The sequence below is a fragment of the Vigna umbellata genome, chromosome 7, assembly GCF_029865625.1.
Source record: "Vigna umbellata cultivar VRB3 chromosome 7, Vumbellata_1.0, whole genome shotgun sequence".
NCBI classification, from domain to species: Eukaryota; Viridiplantae; Streptophyta; class Magnoliopsida; order Fabales; family Fabaceae; genus Vigna; species Vigna umbellata.
This window is the reverse complement of record NC_142171.1, coordinates 15,616,018-15,638,106: the sequence shown is the minus strand read 5'-3', so window position 1 is coordinate 15,638,106 and position 22,089 is coordinate 15,616,018.

Here is a 22,089-nt window from a genome sequence, read left to right as displayed (position 1 = left end):
TCCAAATTCTCATAAATGACGACTGTCCGGACTGTATGAAGCCATGTATCTACAGGCGTTCTTGCACCCGGGTGGTGTAGTAACTGGGATGCCCTCAACAGCTGCCACCCGAGGTTAACCCTATCAGTCCAAAGTACTCAGTAGGACTAGGGTCTCCTGCCATTCCCACGCATGACCTACTCCCCTCTACATGAGGATGAGCACTCACGGAATATCAGGATGAACAGCCATCAGCAGCTTTACCATGGTCATACTACATAACTTCTAACATTCACATCATGGATACGTTCCTCCTTGGAACGCTCATTCACAATTCACTTCAATAAAGTTCATTCAAATACCATTCGCACATATTAACCAGTTCTCTTATTCACATTTTCATTCTATGTTCCACTCTCTTAATTTAAAGAACGTCCATCTTTTAATAAACAAAGACGAACGAATTACAGTACACTGCAATCTCGTTCCTGAACAAAAGAAACGAACCCTTATCCTTTCACGGACGTTAAGAACACTTAATAATTTAATTGAGATTAAGACTAAAAGATCAGAATAATACTTAGGAAAATTCTAAGTATAAAGACTTGAGGTTGAATCAGAAGGATACATAGATTTTAAATATATTTAAATAAAGAATCAGAGTATTATTAAATTCGGAAACAAACACTGCCAGTCAATGACCGAACGTAAATTAAGAATTTGGACGAACGCTAGCTACGTTCGCTCACGAAGCAATGATAAGGACGAGCGTTCAGTTATAGAACCGAACCCTGCTTAGAACGAACGCTAAGTCAATGACCGAGCACTAAATAGAACGGACGTACATTTATCACGGACGTGCATTTATAACGGACGTTCGGTATTGGACCGAACACTAACTTAGGACGAACGCTCAATCTAAGACCGAGAGCTCATTTGGACGAACGCTCAGTCTAATACTAAGCGCTGCTTATGACGAACGCTGGTAAACAAAACCGAGCGTTCTTAATACACTTCAATTTATTTTCAATCGTTGGACACGCTAGGCTGAGCCGAACGCTCAGACCTAACCATTCACACAATTTACGCTCGTTCTCAATCAGAATCCTCTCCAAATGAAAGAATTCTTATTCTAAGTTATTTTCCAGGGAAACCGAACGGTATAAGACCGTTCGATGACGAGCGTACATCATCAATCAGAAAAGATCAGATTTCCAAATTTTTCATTCACATTAACTTCAAAATTTTCATACGATCCATAACTTAGAATTTATCTTTAACACCAATCTCATACATTACAGAATTCATATTATCATTTCATCAATACAGAATCTTCCATTTTTCCAGTTTCAAACATATCATCATCAACATCCAGTTCCAAACATTATCATTCCAAATCATACAGAAATTCAATCATATTCCAAATCATACATCTCATTCTCTGCATACGGTTCAAACAACATTCATAATATACATCCGATTCAACAACAGAGTTCATTCAAGCATGCTTAAACCATCATACATTTCATAAATCCAATTCAATTCATGCTGTCATACACACCATACCAGTATAAATTAAATTACTAAAGCTTCCCTTACCTGATCTAGCAGTGCACTTCCAAATGCTTATGGTTTCTCTAGTGCTCTCACGGCTTTCTATCCAGAAATTCACTCAACCACTTCCACTTAATCTAATACACCAAAAATCATAAACAGATCAGACTTCTAACCCATGCATGCAACCAGAACTTTGGTTCGCATGAACTAAATGGACGAAGGTGCAGAGACGAGAACTTACCAGTTCAGTTCTCAGTTTTGTTCGGATCAAAATGATGCTCACGGTGCAGGGAATGTTCCCACGGTGTCTGAAATGAGATTGGAGAGAATGACGGTGAGTTATCTTAGAGAGAAGATGAAAATGGTTTAGAGAGAAGCTAGAGAATTTGAAACGTTTGGTTCAGAGGAAGAAGAAAGGTGTATGCGTGAATGGAGAGAAGGTTTTTCAGAAAATCAATTCTCTTCTCTCGTAAGACGAGTGTCCAATTCACGGATGCCACTTGTCTTCCACTACAAATTTCCAAAGGTTCCAGCCTTGACACTTGGCAGGCGCATGCAGAGTGGAAGTGAGTGGGTTTTGACGTGGCACGGTGCAATAAATGATGATCAGAGAATGGATTTGTGTGCTAATTAAATCAGGTTCTCACATTCCCCCTAACTACAAAAATTTTCGTCCTCGAAAATTCTAAAGCTTACCAGGAAATAGGTGCGGGTACAATTTCTTCACAGCCTCTTCAACCTCCCATGTTGAGTCGCCAGTCTTTGCATTCCACACCACTTTCACGAGACGAATTTCCTTTCCTTTGTAGAGTCTGGTGCGGCTGTCTTCCACACAAACAGGTTGCATCTCCAGTGTCCTGTCTGGGAGAATTTGGATGTCTTCTAACTCCAGTACATGTGATGGATCAGCTATATATTTCCGGAGTTGTGAAACATGAAAGACTGGATGAAGGTTGGACAGTTGAGGTGGTAAAGCCAGTTCATACGCAACTGATCCAATCTTCTTCAGAATTTGATAAGGTCCAACGTACCTAGGTGATAGCTTCTTTGGACGAAGAACTCTCCCCACTCCAGTGATTGGATTCAGCCTGAGGAACACGTGATCTCCAGCAGCAAACTCTAAGGGTCTTCTTCTCTTATCAGCATACGATTTCTGCCTGCTTTGAGATGTCTTCAATCGTTCTTGGATCAGTTTCACTTTCTCGGTTGTTTGTTGGATTAATTCAGGTCCGGTTAATGTAGTCTCGCCTTCTTGGAACCAACATAAAGGAGTTCTACACTTTCTTCCATAAAGGGCTTCAAACGGTGCCATTCCTATGCTTGCTTGAAAGCTGTTATTGTATGTGAATTCAACAAGCGGCAGAACTTCATCCCATACTCCCATATGATCTATAACACACGTCCTCAACAAGTCTTCAAGAGTCTGGATGGTTCGTTCAGATTGGCCATCCGTCTGAGGGTGATAGGCAGAACTCATTTGCAATTTGCTTCCCAATTCTCCTTGCAACGACTGCCAAAAACGAGATGTGAATCTCGTGTCTCGATCTGATATAATGCTTGAAGGAACTCCATGCAATCTAACAATCTCTTTAACATATAATTTGGCCAAGTTTGTCATGGACATCTTCAAATTAACGGCCAGGAAGTGGGCGCTCTTAGTTAATCTATCTACAATCACCCAAATGGAATCATGGTTTCGGACTGTACGTGGCAGATGAGTCACGAAATCCATGGAGATGCTGTCCCACTTCCATTCTGGAATTTCCAATGGCTGCAGCAATCCTCCTGGTCTTTGATGTTCAGCTTTGGCTCTTTGACAAGTTAAGCAAGAGGACACAAAACGTGCAATGTCACTCTTCATACCAGGCCACCAGAATGACAAACGGAGGTCTTGATACATCTTAGTCATACCAGGGTGTATGCTAAGACGACTATGATGCGCTTCCTCCAGGATGATCCGTTTCAGTTCGCCATCATTGGGAACACACGTCCTACCAAGGTAACATAGCATACCGTCCGTCCCAGCATTAAACTCCTTGGCCTGATCTGTACCAAGCACGCTCAAAATTTTCACCAGTTCTTCATCCTCACGTTGCTTCCTCCAAATTCGGTCAAACACATCACTGGAAATTCTAAGGTTACAGCACCTGATAACGTTCGCTCCTAAGTCGAACTGTAACCTTAGATCTCTAAAACTCTCCACCAAGTTCAGCTCCTTAACCATCATTGCCGAGACCCTTACTGCCTTCCTACTCAATGCATCCGCAACCACATTGGCTTTCCCAGGATGATACAGCAGTTCGAATTCATAATCCTTCAAGAATTCAAGCCACCTCCTTTGCCTCATATTCAATTCCTTTTGATCAAAGAGGTACTTGAGACTCTTGTGATCACTAAACACTTGAAATGTTGCACCATACAGATAATGCCTCCATATTTTCAAAGCAAACACCACTGCTGCCAGCTCCAAGTCGTGTGTGGGGTAATTCTTCTCATGGATTTTCAACTGTCTGGAAGCGTAAGCCACTGCCCTCTTTTCCTGCATCAGTACACAGCCCAAACCTTGATACGATGCATCACAATACACTTCAAAAGGTTTGGCCGTGTCTGGAATGACCAACACAGGAGCACTCGTTAATTTCTTCTTCAATTCCTGGAAGCTCTCCTCACAACGATCCGTCCAAGCAAAAGGCTGGTCCTTCCTAGTGAGGTAAGTCAGAGGGGCTACTATCTTAGAAAATCCCTCAATGAATCTCCTATAATAACCCGCGAGCCCCACAAAGCTTCTAACCTCCGTGACTGAACGTGGGCTCTCCCAATCCAGCACTGCTTTCACCTTGGCTGGATCCACTGCAATACCACCAGCAGAAACAACATGCCCCAAGAATTGGATCTCCTTCATCCAAAATTCACACTTTGAACGTTTGGCATACAACTCTTTCTCCCTCAACACGCTCAAGACGATCCTCAAATGTTCGTCATGTTCGCCAACACTTTTGGAGTAAATGAGGATGTCATCAATAAATACCACCACAAATCTATCCAGGTACGGCCTGAAAATTCTGTTCATGTAATCCATGAAGATTGCAGGTGCGTTTGTCACTCCAAAGGGCATCACCACGTACTCGTAATGGCCATAGCGAGACCGAAATGCAGTCTTCTGAATGTCTTCCTCTTTCACTCTAATTTGATGATAGCCCGAACGTAAATCAATCTTAGAAAACACACACGCACCATGCAACTGATCCAGCAGGTCGTCTATCCTTGGAAGAGGATACTTGTTCTTGATGGTCAGCTTATTAAGTTGTCTATAATCAATACATAGCCGTGAGCTGCCATCCTTCTTCTTCACCAATAATACAGGTGCTCCCCAAGGTGAAGCACTTGGACGGATGAACCTCTTGTCCATCAATTCTTCAATCTGCTTCTTGAGTTCCAATAATTCCGCTGGTGCCATTCTGTAAGGTTGAACCGAGATTGGTGCAGCAGTAGTTACCAGATCAATCGTGAATTCAACCTCACGAATGGGAGGTAGACCCGGGACTTCATCCGGAAAGACATCCGGAAATTCATCTATTATTGTTCGTCCTCTACTGCTCTCATTGTTGGACGAACGCTCTACCTCATTGTCTTCATACGTCATGATCAAGAAACAGCTTGCTCCCTCCATGATGTCCTCCTTCAACTGACCGAGAGTGAGTGACAATTCTTCCTCTTCTTCATCTGGAAAGACTAACTCCTTTTTCCCACAATCAATGAGGATCCGATTGGTAGCCAACCAATCCATCCCCAAAATTACTTCTAAGTCTCGAAGGGGTAAGCAAATGAGATTAACCTTATATCTACGCCCCTCAACTTCTATAGGACATCTTACACAAACTGTAGACGTCTTGATCCCACCAGCCGCTGGGGTTGACACCACCAAGTCGAACTGTAATTCACTCTCCACTAGCCCCAGTTTCTCAACACACGCCTTCGAGATAAAGGAATGAGTTGCCCCCGAATCATACAACACACCACATGGCTTTCCAAACAATAAGCAAGTGCTGGTGATGAGTGTACCTGAACGAGCAGCTTCAGCACCCGTAATAGCATAAACTCTTCCTGTTGCTTGCGCACGTCCACCCCTTCCTTGTTGCGCTCTTCCAGCATTTGGCGGCCTCATTGCCGCACGTCCTCCCATATTGCACTCGTTCTCCAAATGTCCATTCTGCCGGCAACGAGTACAATATTTTCCTCCTGATAATTGTGGACAAGCCCACCGAAAATGCGGTCCTCCACACTGATAACAAGTTAAGTTTCTCGGCTGTCCAGATTGGCCGACAGTGACCACGGCTTGGGATCCGCTTGCATGAGATGGCTGGTTTGGACGAGCGTAAGGTAGTCTCCTCTGAACAGAACCTCCCCTGGACACTATTGGTCCCCTATTCACTTGTTGTTGCTTCTTGTGCTTCTCCGCCTCTGTCATGTTCTTCTCCAACACCTTTGCCCTCTCAACCATGGCAGGAAAAGTTCGTATGCACAAGCTTGAAATCATAACCTTCAAATCACTTCTTAGACCGTTCTCGAACTTCCTGCACTGCCACTCTTCACTGGTGGCCATTGTATTGAACCGAACAAGGTGCTTGAACTTGTTGGTATACTCAGAAACGGACATACTGCCTTGAACGAGCTGTAAAAATTCAACCTCTTTTGCAAAACGCACGCTGTCAGGGAAGTACTCTTCATAAAACTTGTTTCTGAAAACTTCCCAAGTGACTGGCTGTTGAGCATCCGTTAGAATGGCCCTAGCGCTTGCCCACCAGTGGCTCGCCTCACCCGTCAACAAGTATTCAGTGTATGCCAAGCGGTTCTCATCCGGACACCTCTTGGCATTGAAAATTCTCTCCATATCCCTTAGCCACTGGTCCGCCTCATCAGGAAGACATTTGCCACTGAACTTGGCAGGGTGATGCTGAAGGAAACTTTCCAAACTCCATTCAGCATTTGGTTGAGTAGCGATGCTCCCGGCGCACCTCTAGTTGCAGCCAGGATCTCCATCAATTGCCTCTGCGTGGTTTCAGAATTGACACGCGATGCCTCCAAACCTTGCATAGCAGCCTGGTTTTGCTGCATCAGAGTGGCGTTCTGCTCCAGTAAAGTTGTGTTCTGTTGATGCAGCCTTTCAACCACGTTTTCCAACAACCTAGTGTTGCTGGACGTATCTGACTCATTCGGTTGGGGAGGAGGAGGAAGTCTAGGCGCCATTAGTTCTCTGGATCAGAGAAAAACGAGCGTTAGTAAAGTTCAAGAGTTAAAACAATAACTCATTAACACATAATAAGCACACAGCAAAAACGTAGTGCACTCATAACCTACAGTGTTCCTTAAAAGAACAAAACTGCTCTGATACCAATAAATGTAACATCCCAATAAATAGTAATTACCATTAATCAGAACTAATCACATTTACAGAAATTACAGTGCAGTCTTAATATTTACAACAGCTGCTCAAAATAAAAACCGAACGTACAAAGTTACACAGCGTTCAGTTTTCTAACTACCAGGCTTCATAAATCTGGACGAACGGCCTTACAAAATACCGCACAAAAACGCTAGCAATTCCTAAAGAACGAACACTCTACTGTTCAGCTTTAACCTCTACTTCTACCAAGTTAGCATCCTCCAAATTTTCTTCTTCCAGCATTGCTTCAAGGGGTGCCTCACCATCTGCTCACACCCACAACGGATGATCATTGCATTGACAAGACGGACATACAAAAACAGTAGACAACACAAGGAAATTGCAAGGGTAAGCTTAGGTAATTTAATTCATATCACCAACATAAACTTTAACATATAAAATCAATCGTACAAATCAATAACAGTACATACACAAAGCATATTATAACTCATCCAAATTCTCATAAATGACGACTGTCCGGACTGTATGAAGCCATGTATCTACAGGCGTTCTTGCACCCGGGTGGTGTAGTAACTGGGATGCCCTCAACAGCTGCCACCCGAGGTTAACCCTATCAGTCCAAAGTACTCAGTAGGACTAGGGTCTCCTGCCATTCCCACGCATGACCTACTCCCCTCTACATGAGGATGAGCACTCACGGAATATCAGGATGAACAGCCATCAGCAGCTTTACCATGGTCATACTACATAACTTCTAACATTCACATCATGGATACGTTCCTCCTTGGAACGCTCATTCACAATTCACTTCAATAAAGTTCATTCAAATACCATTCGCACATATTAACCAGTTCTCTTATTCACATTTTCATTCTATGTTCCACTCTCTTAATTTAAAGAACGTCCATCTTTTAATAAACAAAGACGAACGAATTACAGTACACTGCAATCTCGTTCCTGAACAAAAGAAACGAACCCTTATCCTTTCACGGACGTTAAGAACACTTAATAATTTAATTGAGATTAAGACTAAAAGATCAGAATAATACTTAGGAAAATTCTAAGTATAAAGACTTGAGGTTGAATCAGAAGGATACATAGATTTTAAATATATTTAAATAAAGAATCAGAGTATTATTAAATTCGGAAACAAACACTGCCAGTCAATGACCGAACGTAAATTAAGAATTTGGACGAACGCTAGCTACGTTCGCTCACGAAGCAATGATAAGGACGAGCGTTCAGTTATAGAACCGAACCCTGCTTAGAACGAACGCTAAGTCAATGACCGAGCACTAAATAGAACGGACGTACATTTATCACGGACGTGCATTTATAACGGACGTTCGGTATTGGACCGAACACTAACTTAGGACGAACGCTCAATCTAAGACCGAGAGCTCATTTGGACGAACGCTCAGTCTAATACTAAGCGCTGCTTATGACGAACGCTGGTAAACAAAACCGAGCGTTCTTAATACACTTCAATTTATTTTCAATCGTTGGACACGCTAGGCTGAGCCGAACGCTCAGACCTAACCATTCACACAATTTACGCTCGTTCTCAATCAGAATCCTCTCCAAATGAAAGAATTCTTATTCTAAGTTATTTTCCAGGGAAACCGAACGGTATAAGACCGTTCGATGACGAGCGTACATCATCAATCAGAAAAGATCAGATTTCCAAATTTTTCATTCACATTAACTTCAAAATTTTCATACGATCCATAACTTAGAATTTATCTTTAACACCAATCTCATACATTACAGAATTCATATTATCATTTCATCAATACAGAATCTTCCATTTTTCCAGTTTCAAACATATCATCATCAACATCCAGTTCCAAACATTATCATTCCAAATCATACAGAAATTCAATCATATTCCAAATCATACATCTCATTCTCTGCATACGGTTCAAACAACATTCATAATATACATCCGATTCAACAACAGAGTTCATTCAAGCATGCTTAAACCATCATACATTTCATAAATCCAATTCAATTCATGCTGTCATACACACCATACCAGTATAAATTAAATTACTAAAGCTTCCCTTACCTGATCTAGCAGTGCACTTCCAAATGCTTATGGTTTCTCTAGTGCTCTCACGGCTTTCTATCCAGAAATTCACTCAACCACTTCCACTTAATCTAATACACCAAAAATCATAAACAGATCAGACTTCTAACCCATGCATGCAACCAGAACTTTGGTTCGCATGAACTAAATGGACGAAGGTGCAGAGACGAGAACTTACCAGTTCAGTTCTCAGTTCTGTTCGGATCAAAATGATGCTCACGGTGCAGGGAATGTTCCCACGGTGTCTGAAATGAGATTGGAGAGAATGACGGTGAGTTATCTTAGAGAGAAGATGAAAATGGTTTAGAGAGAAGCTAGAGAATTTGAAACGTTTGGTTCAGAGGAAGAAGAAAGGTGTATGCGTGAATGGAGAGAAGGTTTTTCAGAAAATCAATTCTCTTCTCTCGTAAGACGAGTGTCCAATTCACGGATGCCACTTGTCTTCCACTACAAATTTCCAAAGGTTCCAGCCTTGACACTTGGCAGGCGCATGCAGAGTGGAAGTGAGTGGGTTTTGACGTGGCACGGTGCAATAAATGATGATCAGAGAATGGATTTGTGTGCTAATTAAATCAGGTTCTCACAATATTTATACTAGTGATTATTTATTTTAAATTTTACATAATTTACATATTTATAAATGTATTACTTAATAAAAAAATTTAAACACTTTTAAATATTATATTAAGTAATGTGACTATTTTCTAAATATTGAAATTGTAATTTTATAAAGTTATATATATACATACGAGTGAGATAGAATAGAGCATCAAGATTGTTTACTAACCAACAGTGAAAGAAAAAATCTGTCTAATTGTAGAGATTAATTATGAAAGTAAGACAAATGTTGAAATTTAGTATGTTTTGTGGTGAAGGAGGTTAACAATGTGAACTAAGAATGATTTGTCGGATAATATATATTCTGAGTGGTTTTTGCAATATTCCTATGCAATGATTAAAAGTAATTGGTGACAGTAGATTCTTCAAAGTATGTTGTTGTGGAGGGAGAGGAAGGTCCTGTAGAAGGGCACTTTGATAGTTAATATTTGGTTTAGAAAGTGTAATATGAATAGTACGTAGAAATGCATATGCAAGTGGCTGAAACTATGTTTATAAAGGAAAGTGGTAGCATAAGAAGTAATCCATTTGAGATGTTATGATCGTTATTAGATCTGAAATTATTCTATGCTCTTATATATTCCTATCTTGTTGTCCTTGTTTCTCAGTGGTTGTGAATGGTGATTAATACCTACTAAAACGTGCCAAATGCTGAAAATAGCAAAGGAGTTTCACACTGAATTGTACAAGGATATAATGTGTGTCTATATAGTGATATGCCGCGAGAAAATAGGAAAACAGTATCTCATGTAAATAGAAAAAGTTGCAGCCTGATGTGATTAAAAAAAGTGGTAAAGTAGGAAGATTTTATTCTTAGGAGGGTTAAATCATGATTCATATCTTCAAAGGATTTTATGATAACAGAGGTGAGGGGTTAAAGTCTTGTAATCTTTTCATATATGGTCCAAAATACATGAAGATAAAAGTCTTGTAATGTTTGCATGTTAATGTGAAATATACTGAAATGCATGTTATGATTAGCAAAAGATGAGTGTGGAGGTGTGTAGTGGAGGGTTTGTCTTGAATCTATTGATAATGGAGACAACTTTAAATTCGTCTGAAGCTAAGTTATTGGCTTTAGTCTTGTCAAATCCAAAAACTTATGAGGTTGTCCTTTGGAACCCAAGTCTAGTGGTTGTGTTTTGACTCATTAAGCACATTTTAGCCTACCTAGACTAACTAGAATTAGGAATTTTATTTTGCTTTAGTTTTTTGATATATTCTTTATTTGATACTTTGATTAGGATCATACTAAACATGTTAGCTATTAAGATCATGCATCTAGGCTAGATCTTCGGCAATCTTAAGGCAGGATGTCCAATGAAGAGGTTTTCCCCCGCCGGATGTTTTTGATCCTGCATTATAGTCATCGCAACAGCTCTTCTGTCAATCATTGGTTTGATAGTGATGTTAATATGCAGAAAGTTTCAGTTTAGTTCTTAGCATTTGCAAATTGTATAAGTGGTGTTCTTTAATTCCATGCACAGTGAAATGTGATGCCTGTAAGACCCTAGATAATTACCTCTGCAAAAACACCTGTCCAATCAGATTTAATGCAATTAAACCACTCTGTCGTGCATTGAAAAACGCACCACGACATTACTCAGACCATTAAAATCCACTCACACTCTCTGCCACCCGTCTGCCATGTGTCAAGTTGGAACCTTCTAAAAATCAGTAGTGGAAGACAGGTGTCCGCGTGTGAGTGAACGTCCGTTTGACTTGGGAAAGAGAATTGAATTTTCTGAAACACTCCTTCCCATTCTCTGCATGCACTCACCTTCTTCCTCAAAACTGATTTCTCCATTTTTCTCCACCTTCTCTCTAGAACCAATTCACCTTCTCTCTACTGTAACTCATCACCTTCTTCTCCGTTCACGTTTCAGAACCGTAGAAACGTTCCCTGAGACGTGAGCGTCATTCTGGACCGAACAGAATTGGGATCTGAGCTGGTAAGTTCTCGTCTCTGACCGTTCGTCCATTAGGTTTCATGCGAAACCAGGTTCTGGGTTCATGCATGGGTGATATCTGAGTTATTTTGATTTTGGTGTTTAGATTAAGTGAAAGATATTAAGTGAATCTGAGGGTAGAACGTGGAGGACGAACCAAACCTTTGCATTAGGACGTCTCACTCACTGATCCGGGTAAGGGAAGCTTATTAATTTAAGTTATACTTGTATGTTGTATAAACGCATGATATGGATATATGTATATCGTCTGTTTGAGTATGCATGAACGAACACTGTTGTACTGGATGAATATGATTTCTGTTGGTTGAACTGTATGTTGATTTTGATACGTATGGATTGAAAGATGGATGACTATTGTATAGTTTGATTTGTTAATATGATGAACTCTATAAAGTATGTGAATTAATGATGGATATGAATTTATAAAGTATGAATCGTTATGAGAAATGTTGAGTTAAGATAGTTGAAAAATCTGAATATGATAATTCTCCCTATGATAAATTACGCTCGTCATCGTACGGTCTTATACCGTTCGGTTTCCCTGAAAATGACTTAGAATGGAATTCTTTCATTTGGAAAGAACTCTGATCGAGAACGAGCGTCCCCATTTGAATTACTATGTTTGAGCGTTCGGCTTAGCATAGAGATGTCGTATACCTTAAATCAAATAATATTAAATTACACCTTAAAATAAGTAACGCTCGGTCTTATACCAAGCGTTCGTCCTAAATAGCGCTCGGTCTTGTACCAAGCGTTCGTCATAATTGGTGCTCGGTCATCTGCCCAACGTTCGTTCTAATGTAGTGTTCGGTCTTATACTGAACGCTCGTCCTTACCTTGGATTTTCTTAACGGACGTAACTAGCGTTCGTCCAAATACTTCGTAAAAGTATATTGTCGCGTTCGGTCATTGACTGGCAGTCGACTCCTTTAAACTAATGGTTCACAGTGTAGTCAATTCCTCATCTTGTTGTATCTTCATCCAATTGGATTCTGCTTAACATCTTGGTACTTAGAATATTCTGAATATTGATGGTATCATTCTAGAGTCATTTCATTCAACTGAATTGAGTAGCAGTAATGTTCGTCAAATAATCATATGTCGAGTTATTCTGATTGGCGACGAGTACTTCTCGGTCTCGCTGTTCACGTTCGTCCTCATCCTTCAGAGGGTTGAACGTTCATTATTTTGGGTATTTGAAACGAATGATGAAAATGATAATAAAGTATGAAGATTTAAAAGGTGAACATTATATGGAACGATTATACAATTATGGATTTTGGACGAGCGTTCCAGGGAGGAACGACTCATATATGTTCAATATTGGATTGGTAAAGTATGACTATGGATAAGTTAAGCCAGGCTGTCCATCCTGATATTCAGTGATTACTCTTCTCATGTAGAGAGGGGTAAGTCATGCGTGTGAATGGCAGGAGGTCCTTAGTCCATAAGTTAACATGGGCGACGTAAGAACGGATTAACCTCGAGTGGCAGCTGTTGAGTGTATCCCAGTTACTACACCACTCGGGTGCAAGGACGCTTGTAACTACACAGATTCATACAGTCCGGACGGTCGGTCTAGAATATATATACATATGTAGGATGATGTTATATGTTGAGTTATGTGCTTGTGTGAATTGAAATGTTAGTGTATATGTTGATGTATAAATTAAATTACTTAAGCTTACCCTTTCGTTTTCCTTGTGTTGTCAAATTGTCCATGTACGTTCGTCCTGTCTTGCAATGATCATCCATGTGGATGTGAGCAGAAGGCGAGGCAACTCTGGAAGATGCCATCGAGGAGGATAACTTAGTCGAAGTTGAAGTGAAAGCGGAGCAGTAGGACGTCCGTCTTTCCTTTTTAGTTTTAGATGTTCGCTTTTAAATTTGATGTTCGGTTATTTAATTTTTGTAAAAATCGTTCGTCCAAAAACTGTATTAATTCCGTGTCTTGTATAGTGGTTATGTACTTAAGCCGTTCGACTTTTGAACTTTGTTTATTAATATAAAGACTGCATTGATTTACTGTTAATTGTAATTAATTCTGATTTATAGTAATTACTGTATTTTGGGATGTTACAATGCCACTAGAATGTTTCTGGTTTAAAATTCTGACAACTCTAAAAGGCTCAATTAACAAATACAAACAACTTCAATCATGTCTAGGAAAGATCACTTAAACAAAATGACGATGGTGATAAAGTATAGCTAAATCCAACATATATGCCAGTCTTACTAGCATAATTTCAATAACTAGAGGCTAGCTCAAAGATAACATCACTTTATTGGTATTATCACTTGGATTCTCCATTTGTCCCATTTACTTTACTTTACATTCATGCAAGTATTATCACCATGTAAATTTTGTATTACCAAGACAGAAGTCAGTGATGGAACACTGTAATTGCTTGAAGACTAAGGTTCACAACGATTTGCTTAGAAAATAAAGCAGCACAATGCATGTGATGAGAAAAACAATAGTTTAAGACAGCAGAAATACACGTGAGGATCCAGGAAAAATGACAACTTGGAATGATTGACTACTTTCTACCCTTGGATACTATGGTTCCACAATAAAGAAAGGCTGACTTCTTGATTAGTTAAATGCTCTGCAAGAAAGCATATTATCTTATTCTTATATAATTGAAGTTGGGGTTATTCTTATATACTAGGAATAACAAAGTTTAAAACAAAGAATATATAAATTTGGTATTACCACTGATTTTAAGTTTCTCTTATTCCAGTACTGTTTTGAGAATTTTATTATCTTTCTTTAATGATGTCTGAACCCCCAATTACCCCATTCCATGCATTTTACATGTTTTGAATCATTAAGCAGATTTTAGCCTACCTAGACTTAAGAATTTTATTCTGTATTAATTTTTTTTATATATTCTTTGTTTTAAACTTTGATTAGGATCGTGTATTTAGGCATTACTAAACTTTTAGACCCAAATTTGCAAACATATACATTACTACCTTGGTGTTCTTAATTTAAAATTCTAATATGCACATTGAAATTTTGAATTGGTGTTTACTATACTGTTCTAAGCTTTCATTTTTCATATTTTAGTGTATTAAAACTTCTTCACAACATTCACAGTTCAAGAAATCCAGTTCTCAAGTTCATTGCTACTGGTAAATATATGTGAATAATTAGTTTTTATATGATATTTTATTATTTATGAATGATATTATATCAAGTGCGTTATATTAGGTAGGTTTTATATACGTATTATATTAAAGAGATTTAAGAAGGATATTTTATTATTTATTGTTAAAGATATTATATTATGTAGGTTAAAAACGTGTTGAAATTGACTGCCCCTCTATTACTTTATTATAAATTGATATGTGATGTTGTTTCTTTTGTAGTTGCACTCGGTACCTGCAATCCAGTATAGAACAAGCTTATTTTGACAATCAACCAAAGCTCGCAGTAAGACCTAAACCTTCAAATAGTCGTCCAATTGCAAATGTATGCTTATGCAACTGTATGTAACATATTAGGAGGGTTATTTAGTTCTTTAAATGTTGATTTCTTTAACTATGCTTGGTTGTAGTGAAAGTTTTAGCTCAACGTAATGTAGGTTGGCCAATATCCTTCTATGTCGAAACCTTAAAACAATATTGTACATAGTGATTAATATAAAACAATAATATTGTACGTAGTGATTTACATGTACAAAACAAGTATTAAGATAGGGACATGTTGAAAAACATTTTAAGATAGAGAGAAGAGGACCTAAATTAATTTAGGTTATTCTTTAGGAAGCCATTTGATAGGGTACGTGTCATAATATAGAGATGTATATTAAGCATTGGCTAATTGTTTTGTAATCGATTTATGTATAGAACATGGATCGTTCTCCACCAAATCGTGCATGGATGTACGATAGGTGTCATAGAGGAAGAGGTGCTTTGAAAGAGTCTTTTGTATTAGGTGTTGAAGAGTTTATAACTAAAGCTTGTGAACAAGAACGTTATCGTAGAGATGGGGGTCTTCAATGTCCATGTTTAAAGTGCGATTGTACAAAGATTCTGCACGAAAGAGTTGTGAAGGTTCACCTTTACAAGAACGGTTTCAAGCCTAATTATTTCATTTGGGAGGATCATGGGGAAAGATTGCCAGAAGATGATGTACAAAATCATCAAAGTTGGATGGCTGTAGAGACGGAATGTGGTCAAATTAACCAATTTCAAACAATGGAAGACATGGTGCATGATGCTCTTAGGCAAAATGAGTCGTGCCAAGCATCTACTTCTGTACTGTTACTACTGGACGATCGTTCTTGCCTTAAACTTCCGAAGTCCTGATCTTCGTGTGTCATAATCAAGAAACAGCTGGCACCTTCCATGATGTCTTCCTTCCATTGACCGAGCGTCACTGATAACTCTTCTTCTTTTTCATCAGGAAATACTAACTCCTTCTTACCACAATCTATGAGAATGCGATTGGTAGCCAACCAATCCATTCCTAAAATCACCTCTAACTCTTTTAGAGGTAAACAGATCAAATTGACCTTATATCTATGCCCCTCAACCTCAATAGGACATATGACGCAGACCGTAGACGTCCTAACCTCTCCAGCCGCTAGGGTTGACACCACCAAGTCGAACTGCATCTCCCTATCAGTTATTCCCAATTTTTCAACACACGCCTTCGAGATGAAGGAGTGGGTCACCCCCGAATCATACAGTACACAGCAAGATATAATGCACTCATAGCCTACAGTGTCCTTAAGAGAACAAAACTGCTCTGATACCACTAATGTAACATCCCAAAAATACAGTAATCACCATATAATAGAATTAATTACATTTCATAGTTAAACAGTGCAGTCTTACACTAATATTAATGTTCAAAAGCCGAACGGCATTAAGTACAGAGTTAAATACAATTTAACAACATAAGAAAGAGTCAGGATCGAACGGTTTTACAAAACCAATTACCGAACGATCGTTTACAAAACAAACAACATCTAATACTACCGAACGACCTAAGGTTCGGCCTTAACTTCAACGTCCACCAGATTCTCCTCTTCAATCACGTCTTCCAACAATGCTTCACCCTCTGCTCACATCCACACGGATGATCATTGCAATGACGAGATGGACGTACAACAAGAGAACACAAGAAAACACAGGGTAAGCTTATGTAATTTAATTCACACATCAACATATAAATTAAACATTTCAACAACACAAGAATAGCCCAACATATATATATAACGATACAAAAACTATCACTAGACGGACCGTCCGGACTGTATGAATCTGTGTAGCTACAGGCATTCTTGCACCCGAGTGATGTAGTAACTGGGATACACTCAACAGCTGCTAACCGAGGTTAGCCCTATCCAAAGTACCCCTAAGGACTTGGACCTCCTGCCCTTCCCACAAATGACCTACCCCCTCTACGTGAGGACAAGTACTCACGGAACATCAGGATTAACTGCCAGCATTAGCATAACCACAGTCATACTTTACCAATCCCAATATTCAATACATGAGTCGTTCCTCCCTGGAACGCTCGTTCAAAAACCACAATCGTTTATTCATCTCATATACTGTTCATCCTTTATAATCTCCCACTTTATTATTAATTTCATCATCAGTTACAAGGACATAAAATAGCGAACGTTCTGTCCCAATAAGAACAAGGACAGATACTGTGGACGGGACCAAAAGACGCTCGTTCTAGATCAGACTACGAACGACAGAGTTACGATCAGATTTGGGTAATATCAGGTTCCAAGTGACGAACGTTATTTATCATGTGAATCAGTTGAATGAACTGACTCTCTCGAGTTCAAACCAATACTTAAGAAATAATTCAAGCATGGAGGCCTTAGGCCGGATCCAATGCAAGAAGAATATTCAAGATGTTAAGGATAATATTTAGAATAGTTCACATACGGAAATCCAATGCCAGTAAATGACCGAACATGGTAAAAGAAAGTATTACTACAGTTGGACGAACGCTATTTTATCAAGATTGATTATACAATAGTACGAGCGCTTGGTATAAGACCGAGCACTATTTAGCACGGACGCTAGGTGTAAGACCGAGCGCTACTTATTACGAACGCTAGGTGTAAGACCGAGCGCTACTAATCTTAAAGTAAGAGGGTATATATATATGTATTACTCTATTTTAGATATCAGGGTACAACTATGCTGAGCCGAACGCTCAAGCATAGTATTTCCACATGAGGACGCTCGTTCTGGACTAGAATTCTCTCCAAATGAAAGAGTTCCATTTTAAAACAGTTTACTAGAACAAACCGAACGGTACATTATCATAATGAGAATTTCATATTCAGAATTTCATCTATTTTCAACTCAAGTTTTCAACATATCAGTTCATACCTTATAAATCCATATCAAATATCAATTTACATACTTTATAGAATTCCACATTAATAATTCATACTCCAAAATGATTACTCATATTCACATTCATACATATCAAACATCATCATACATATCAAGCAACATGCATCATATTCATTCCTTCAAACAACGGACGTTCATACAGTAAGACAACATAGAAATGTCAATTAAATTAAATAAGCTTCCCTTACCTGGATCAGTGAGTGGAACGTTCTAAACGTAAGATTTTGGGTTCGCCCGTCTACAGCTTTCTACCCTCAAAGATCACTTAATTCTTTCAACTAAATCTAACCATATAAAATCAAGAATAACTTAGACTATACCCCTTCATGCAACCAGAATTTGGCTTTGCATGTAACAAAAGAACGCTCGACGAAGAAGAGAAACTTACCAGTTTCAGAATCTGGAACTATTCGGTCCAGAATGAAGCTCACGACGCCGGGAATCCTTCTCCGGTGCCTGAACGGTGATCGGAGCAGAGAAGAGTGAGCTACAGTAGAGAGAGGAAGGGAATTTCTAGAGAGAAGGAGGAGGAAAATGGAAAGTCAAAGCTGGGAAGGAGAAGTGCTTGCAGAGGAGAGTGAACAGGGTTGTTCAGAAAATCATTTTTGTCTACCCCACATCCAACGGACGTGCACTCTCCTATGGACACCTGTCCTCCACTTACTGATTTTCGAATCTTCCATTCTTGACACCTGGCGTCAGTGTGCAGAGTTTTGGGTGTGTTTTAAATGAACCTGAACAGGGTTTTGGGCGCATTAAATGAGATTAAACAGGTGGGGTTTGGGTTAAATTTCCGAGGTCTGACAATTACACTTTAATTAGAAAAAATGGATTAATTGTGTTTTCTTTTCAAACTATTAATTAAAATTCTATTTCTTTCCTATTTCAAAATATGTACCAATTTCATCTTTATATTTTATAAAAGAATGTAAAATATTATCAAGAGCAAAATATAGTTAATGATATTAGAGTTTTTCTCTTTCATCTACTTGCAATTCTCTCTCTTCTTTACAATTCCTTTTTAGCTAATTTATGAAAGGTATGGATTTTTTTTTCACTTGCCTGTCATAATCTCTAATTTATTTTAAAGTTAGAGATAATATTCCATAGTAAAGAAGTTAAATAAAATTAAGTATGTTTCTGATCCATATACTATTATGTAAAATTGAAAATCGTCTTACAATAAACTTTAAACAAATGTAGACCATAAATTTTGATTCAAATATTCACTTTCTTCATCATCACATTGTTCACACAAAACTGTGATATACACTAGAAAAATTGGGGGTTCTTCATTTCAATCACTGCCAACACACATTTTTAACAACACAACAATCAATGAAAGAAAAAAAGGTAGGTAAAAGGATAATGTCTGTCTAATTATACAAGGGATTGAGATCACTTTCTACCATGATCTTAAAGAGATGAGTTAACGAGTCTTTTATCTTTATAAAGTGTTTTCTTTTCTCATTTCTATCTAATATGGGATTTAAACTTAAATTTTGATTCAGAATATAAGAAAAGGAAGCAGAGAGAAGTGTCGTCTGTGAAACCAATCAACATCTTGTCCCTGAACGCATCACACGACATAACAAGAACAAAGTTGACGATGGAGAAGGATAAACCACTAAGACTTTAATGGGAGATGGAAAACGACAAAGAAGTTGTCTTCCCTAAAGAAGAAGATGGAGCAGGAAAGCCCAAATGCGATGACATTGGTGATGACAATTGTGGTGCCTGTGACGGTCTGGACGATGGAGGCTTATGTGAGATATGGAGGAGCTCTTATGCATTGAGAAAAGGATGAAGAAAGAGACGTTACATCAATGGTGACGGTCACCAATGGTGGTCTACGTTCATGGCAGTTTCTTTGTCCAACCGTGGAAGATGTGACCATAAATGGGAAATGTGGTGTTAGTATTGGACACTAGAGAGGAGATAAGGAGAAAATTGTTGTTTCTTAATGATTTCTTTTGAAAAAGAGTTAAGAAGTGAGTTGAATCCAATTTTTCCATGCTCCCAATTTTAATTTTCACGCTCCACGAATTCATTGTGCTGGATTTTATTAAAAAAATAATTTTAGTTAAAAAATTAAACACATGACAGCTTCGTGTCATTATATTGTTTACCACATGAACAAAATTTTATCATCATTCAAAATTAAGAACTAAAATAATTGTTTTTTAAAAATACAAATAAAAATAATTTAAAATTTCGCTTAAAACCATTTCTAACTTCTGGGTGTTGCTCCCTCCAGCACCACACCTTTCACCCTCCACCTCCCATTTACTATTTTGCCCCTAAGTAAAAATTTTTTTAGGGTTATTTTTTAATTTTACCCATTCACAACCTATTCCACTAATAACTTATTCCAGTCCTTTGTATATGAGTAAAATATTTTTCTTTTATTTTAACATTATATTTCTTCCTCTTTTTCTTTTGTCGGTGTGAGATACTACAAGTTGTAAAGGTTGATGGTGGTGGAAAGAATTATCAAGCAGTCTCCCTCTCGTGGTGCAGTGTCGCTCTCGTGGTGCAATGTGTGGAGTGGTGCAGTGCGTATGTTACTTCCTCAAGGTGCGTATTCAAATAAACCTTCAAATAAAACCCTAAAATAAAAAAAGTAACCTTTAAACAGAGGTGACATCCTTCAACGGATGTCAAAATCCTTCAACGGATGTCAAAATCCTTCAACGGATGTCAACATCCTTCAACGGATGTCAACATCCGTTTAAGGAAAAAACGGATGTCAACTTTTCGGGCAACAATGGCCTGGACCGAACGGTCCCCCACACCTGAAATACCTCCCTTCTTCCCTTCGTTTGACATATTCAGCGTACGGTAAATCCCGCACGTTCCTTTCTTGGTTGTTTGAGAATGTTCGTTCTCCTTCTCGCCTTGGGATCCCTTCCTTTCCTCCTGTCTGCCCCCTCTCTGCGATTCCCGTTCGATTCTGATTATGCCGACTGACGTTCGTCCTCATTACTGAACCGCTCGGTTTTCCCCACGTCTGGCTCTTGCTTATGATTCCTCCTCCAGCCTTTACGGCCCCTTGGAACTCTTCCACGTCCTTTGCTAGTCTCATTACGTCCATCAATTCCCTCGGGTCAGCAATCAGAGTTGATTACGGATCCCCTCCTGCAATCCTGCCATGAAGTATCCCATCAGCTTGGCCGACCAACACTTCGAATTCTTGGATGTATTCTTCCAAGGTCCCTGATTATTTACAGGCCGCTAGTCTCTCGAAGATCGTTCCCCGGCTTCTGCCTCCGAAACGGTTCACCAACGACTCCTTTAATCCGGCCCACGAACGGTTCCTGGCCTTCTTCCTCCAAAACCTGAACCAGTGTCCCACGATTTTTCTGTTTTTATTTTTCTGTTTTTATTTCCTATCTTCTTATCTTTTCAATTATATCCTTTGATTTTTTTTTTCTCTATCTTTTTGTGCTAACAATTGTTTTTAGGGTTTTGTGCCTAATGTCTGCAGAATGCAATTTGGTCAAGAATTTAACTATATGGGCACTCAATTCTACCAAAGTAATCTCAACCAATGGTGGGAACCTCACTCAACCATGGATCAAAGCCAATTTTGGCAAGCTGCTGGACAATTTGAGAACCAACCACAACAACAATGGCAGCAACAACCCTTTCTATCAGGAAGTTTGGATAGGTTGGAGGACACCCTTCAACGATTTTTGAAAAATTCCGACTCTACTCAGAAAAGCATTGAAGAATCATGTAAAAGAATGGAGATGCAACTTCGTCACATTAGTCAGAGATTAAATGACGATGTTAATACTGAAGTTAACCTTAAGGAGGAAGGGCAAGTCATTATCACTGAAAGTGACAAGATTCTTGATGAGGAAAAATTAGAGGGAGATGAGGAAAGGGTAGAGAGAAAAGAGAAAGAAGAGTTGAGTGAGAAAAATAACGATGAAGAAAAAGAAAAAGAAGTGGTTGAGAGAGAAGAGAGAAGGAAAATTTGTGTGAAAATAAAGAAGTTGAGGAGAAAAAGAGAAAGGAAGAAAAAAATAAAAGAAGAGAAAAAGAGAAAATGTAGGGAAAGAAAAAGG